Genomic DNA, 5,523 nt, shown 5'->3' on the forward strand with positions numbered 1-5,523 from the left:
AAGTGACCAGTTTTCTTCAACCGAGTGAGAAAGGTTGCCACCTTTCCCTGAAAAAAAAAAAGGGGGGGGGGGGCATGGTATTTAGAAGGTTGAATTTGTGGTGAAAAAATAAATCCGTTTTAAGACATGCAATGCCATATGTATTACAGTGTTTTCCTAGAGAGGATTCAATATAACGTTTGTACTGAAATTTACTGAAATTTTGGTTATTGCTCTGAATGTGCTGCACTGAAAAGTAGCTGCACATACTTCATCCATTAAGAGCTCTTTGTATCTCGCCCGCATATTTTATCCGCTCGCGTGTCTTTGCCCAGATTGCCGACACCTATTTATCGTCATAGTTTCTGAATTAATGCTTATTAAATGCAAAAAAAAAAAATCGCGGCACGATGGCCAAAAACCGGCCAATGACGGCTGGTTTTTTAGTACGAACCGGCAACCGGCTCGCTGTCTAAAAAACCGGTCGGGCCAGTCAAAAACCGGGCAGGTGGGAACCCTACTTAGGAATGCAGAACAGAAGTTGGTTGGTTAGTCATTGATAGCATCAAAGTTGGCCCTGTCATACAAAATTAAATTTTGTTTTTGTTTTTATCGGCTAAGTTAATTGTGCCCGATACGAAGCAGCGAGCATCGCTAAATCCTGATAAGTGCGTCAAGCATGAAGGGTTTGGGTGGGAGGCGAACACAAGTATGTTAGAAGAGCGAGCTGTTTGTCTTGTTGGTGAATCTACTAGTTGTGATAAACCAAATGTTAGGCAAGTGTTAAAGAATTTCCGATTCTGCATTGTTTTTACATGTTGTTAATGATAGGTCAGACTATGTTGCAGAAGGGGAATTAAAATCGCCAAGAAGAACGGGGACGTTTTTGTATGATCAGCTTAAAAAGTTCGGTGACTTATGCAAGCTTGTCACAAAAGAACTTTCTGCGTCGGGCAGGCGGAAGCAGATGCGGATGATTAGAGAAGGGTACGATGCCTTGGATGATAGGAAAAGAATTTCTAAAGTGCAAGTGATATCACTGGGCAGCACTGTAGCTCGTGACGTGTGGCTATCAATATGCCTCGCCACCTATTTTGACTTCGTCGCGTCTAGATACATCGAAGTTTGGGAAAACTGGCATGAGTTCCGAATCGTGAATGAGTGGTCTCAGCCATGTTTCTGTGAATATGAATAGGTCGGTAGTATTGATAAGGTTTGAGAGCGAGTCCCGCATTTACAAGGTGCTTCTTATATGGGTGTACTGTATAAATGATCGCGGCGTGTGGCATTTTCGGGTATTTTCCAGCTAGAAAGAACGCGGAGCACCTCTTGTAAAGAATCGTCAAGCGCCACACTCTGTTCGCTTGCGTGCCGAAGTTTAAAAGTATGCTGCTGCGATTTTTCGCATTCTATCATTTGTTTGCAGGCAAGCCGCGTTTTGTGTGAGTAGCTCTAAGAAGTGGCGTATTTGGTATTTTTTAGTTTTATGGGAGATAACAAAGCACGCTGGTTCATTTTGTAGCTCACAAGTTTTATAATTATCGGCCATTTTCTGTCGGATTTAAATGCTCCCAGATTAGGGGCACGTCATAGAGTTTCTTACAATATACACTAGAGAGGAATCTCGTGCTAGCGTATACGTCTCTTATACGGGACGCTCTGTCCGGCCAACAACAGGTCGGGGTCATGACGTCACGGTTAAAAGTCGCGTGGCAAAGACCTTTTCGTCATTTCCTTTATAATGTCACCCGATTGTTTTGTGCGTTTGTTTTTGTGGTACGGTCGCTTCAGCGTTTGGCGTCCGACTTTGTTTCTCTCAACGTACCGCATTTATTCGATTATAAGGCAGTCACGATTATAAGGCAAGGGTGCAGTTTGGAGAGTAACAAAAATTCGCCATACACACACACACACAATATACAGGGTGTCCCAGCTATCATGCACCAAGATTTAAAAAAAGAGTAAAGGCGTAACTCGAAGAAAACCTAGTGCATAATGTTCGCAGTACTGTGAAGAAGCGGAGAGTAATTTTTTCGTTAACGAGACTTAATTAACTAATTGTAATTAATTATCTAACTCGAGAAATACTGTCCTAATCACTACAGTGTCAATGAGGCACTTGTAGGTAACCACGAGGGGCATCTAACTGCGGTATTTTCAGCGATGAACTAATTGCGTACACATTTATTCTGACTGATAAAGAAAACCCGCGAAATATGAAAAATACCACGTGACGGCGCCTCCGCGCGCACCGTAAAGCAACGCCCTCAAACAGGCTGCCTCTGAGTTAGCCAGAATGAAATAGACAAAAGAAAGAAAGAAGAAATCGCGACCGAGTTTGTTCCTTATCTGCACACGCGTCCCGCGAATCTTGCTGCTGCTGCTCCTTCCATGCATGCTATTATCAAGGTGATGCGCTGTCTCTTCGGGCGGGTAACACGCAAAGCAGTTGCTTTCAATCAGCTTTGTTTGGGGACGCTGCTTCACAATGCGCGCGTAAGCGTCGTCACGTGGTATTTTTCATATTTCGCGGGTTTCCTTTATCAGTCAGAATAAATGAGTACGCAATTAGTTCGTCGCTTAAAGGGGTCCTGAAATGCCTTCCGCCGATGCATGGATGTACATGTAACCAAATAAAGCAATGTATTAGCAATCTCCTCCTGCAAGAATTTTGTTAAAGCGATGAGTATTAGCTGAGAAATCGTAAATCAAAAACCGCGAATTATCGTCGCGCCGTATTTCCTCCTCCTTTCAACTGTTTCTTCGCTGTTGGCCTCCCCTCCCATGATGCTCCGCTCCTCAGCGGTGACGTACTTCCGCTATTGCGCTCCCACAGACTGCCGTCTGCTACGGGCCAGCTCTTTCGGCTTTTTCATCTCTGTAGACACCATGGACACAGGCTGGAAAAGCGAACGAATGACCTGGCCGCATGTGTGCGGCCCGGCCTTGCCCTTTCGCGGTGAACGTAGCTGCAGTTGGTATCGGCGGCGAACTCCCAGCCGCGTGGGGAGAATCGTGCGCTCGTTCCCTTTGGTGCACCGCGCACTGTTTATCCAAAAAGCGCGGTCTCAGATGTGGCCCCGCTGGTGCCGGGTGTTATTTTGCGGTGGTTGTAATTCCTACTACCGGCGGCATGTGAAAAAAGACATTTTCAACCGACACAGAACCCGTGCACAAAACGCGCCGGATCGGATCGCTTTATCAGCGGCGATGAACGTGAAGGCGAAGAGCAAACCAGTTAACGCTGCACTCGATCAGCGAGAACCCGTGTTCTGACAAGCTGCACCCATGTGTTGCATTCAACACTGACGGGAAAGCGTTTGTTTGCACTTGTTTGGATAGTCGTAAAATGTCCAAACACTCCGGCACTCCGCTAGCAGATCAGCCGGCGAGACATTTCGGAAAACATTTGACAGATGGCGCCGTATGCATTAGTGTGTCGCTACGCAAAACTGATGAGACGCTCTACTAAAACTCCCATCGCGGTGTCACGTAGCGGGACGCAAAAATTTAGCGTTTAGCGTATGCAAAGGCCACAAACGCTGTACTAAAACTCTATTAGCAGCAAAATAGCGTGCGTATGTGAAACCGCCCAGATGGAAATGATTTCCAGTCCCGGCTGTGTTATGAAACAGTCTTCCAGCCTGAAATCGTTTCCAGCCTGGACTGGAGCTGGCACCACTGGCTGGAAATCAAAATTTCCGGGCTTGTCTCCAGCCAGAAATGTCACGTCTGCTCTCTGGAAATCGCACCATTCCCAGCAGGAAAAATGCCACTTCTAACTGGAAATCACCATTTTCATTCTGGAAATACTGTTATTTCCAGCCAGAATGGTGTAGCTTACCAGCTGGAAATTGCTTTATTCTTGCTGGTTCTACAACGCTTTCTGGCTGCAAATTGATTGTTTTCTTGCTGGATTGTGCACCACCTTCCAGCGAGAAATCACTTCTTTCATGCTGGATTCGTCTCCATCCCCAGCCAGAAATCACTTTTTTTTTTCCAGTAAGCACGCACACCAAATTTAATTTTTATGAACAGCATTCTGACCCGAAGTCCTTTGTAGCAGACACCAAAACACTTTCAGCATTTCCGAATAAAAGAACTCTTCTGTGTGGGCTTTTGTGCACCGAAGCAGTAACACAGAGGCCAGATTAAAAATTTGAAACTATATTGTCGTTCCGTATATTACATATTTTCAGCCTTGTCACTTGTGTACCCAGAACATCCGCAGGGGCCAGAATCTCCACCTTCTTTGGGTAAATGGTCCTCCAAGTGGTTCAGGTAGCCTATGAAAAATAAAGCATCATGAGAAACCGCGATGTCAAGTGATTTTGTGAGCTTTGCACAACTGCCAATCAAACCATTTCCATCTTTTTATGTGCTTACCAGAGTTGTCGATTCCACTTTTTGGTCCTTCCACCCGCAGTCCTCTAGGTTGCAAGCCTCGTGTGCCACATACTGCAACGTAGACGTTCCCTCACAGATACTAGAAAAAACAGAAGAAAAAGCGATTTATTGTAGATTGGTTCACCTTGTAACATAATATATCACATGTGACTGCACTTCAATTGTTGACGGCGCCGCACCGCTAATGCATTAATTACGCCATGTTTATTAAAATACACGCCGATGTCTCAAACGCACTAAGACCTTTGACAGCCACTCTCTCACTGTGGACAGGCCACCGGAATATGATAACCAATGACCCAGTTGAACTTTAGCGAGGCCCAATGCAGTGTTTTTACGAGAGCGCCACACACGGCGCTAAGTCGCTGCAATGATCAAGACTGCGTTAGGGCTATAAGCGTGCACGTATTTTGACTCCGCTTCCCACACAAGCTCATAGATTTGAGCAATTCAATACGAATGTGCACTTACCTATATTTGGTAGTGTTGAGCGGTACGCAGTCCATTGTTGCACCACATCGTTTTCTGGGCATTTCACTTTGTTATCGACAAGCGACGCGAATAACGCGAGAGCGATCTTGTCAACGTCTTCCACGAACAGCACAAGCTCGCACAAAACCGCTGTATAGAAAAGAATTGAATACACTGTCAAAAGTGTAGCCCAAAAGAGGACGTAAACCACGCTGCAGCCACGTGCGGACCTCTGCACGTACGCCAACATGGAGCGGTCGAACATGTTTTAGGTGTGTGAAATGGCGCCGGGCACAGGCGCGTGAAAATGTAGTCCGTGCACAATTAAAACAATTTTGAAGAGGTTGTTGCTTCTCAGTTTGGGATCGCTTATTGTTAAAGTGTTTTACTTATGTATTAAAGCGATTAGCGCACTTTTTTATGTTGTTATGTATTTTAAAAGCTATAAGTGCTACAACGTTCATTTCCAGGAGCACCTCCAGCTGGGGCTGGAAATATCTTTTCCAGCCAGAATTCGGAATTCCGCCTCCAGCTGGAAACTTTTCCGGCCGGGTCACAAATTTCCCGAGAGAAAAAAATTGTGTTCTGGCTGGAAATCAATATTTCTCGCTGGGAGGGTTACGTTTCCAGCGGGAATTTGATATTCCCAGCTGTCACTGGAAAATT

The 5,523-nt window shown here is 45.4% G+C and overlaps 1 long non-coding RNA gene across 1 annotated transcript; it reads right to left on the reverse strand.

Annotated features, from left to right (window-relative positions):
- Positions 1 to 4,151: 4,151 nt before the first annotated feature.
- Positions 4,152 to 5,308, reverse strand: LOC144162083 (uncharacterized). Its single transcript, XR_013320599.1, has 3 exons — positions 4,858 to 5,308; positions 4,366 to 4,465; positions 4,152 to 4,265 (listed from the first exon to the last, which is right to left on the reverse strand). It is a non-coding gene; the product is annotated as an uncharacterized LOC144162083 (long non-coding RNA).
- Between the last annotated feature and the right edge of the window lie 215 nt (positions 5,309 to 5,523).

This window comes from Haemaphysalis longicornis, unplaced genomic scaffold (genome assembly GCF_048455015.1).
Source record: "Haemaphysalis longicornis isolate Haplotype H1 unplaced genomic scaffold, Haemaphysalis longicornis Haplotype H1 scaffold_12, whole genome shotgun sequence".
Taxonomy (NCBI): domain Eukaryota; kingdom Metazoa; phylum Arthropoda; class Arachnida; order Ixodida; family Ixodidae; genus Haemaphysalis; species Haemaphysalis longicornis.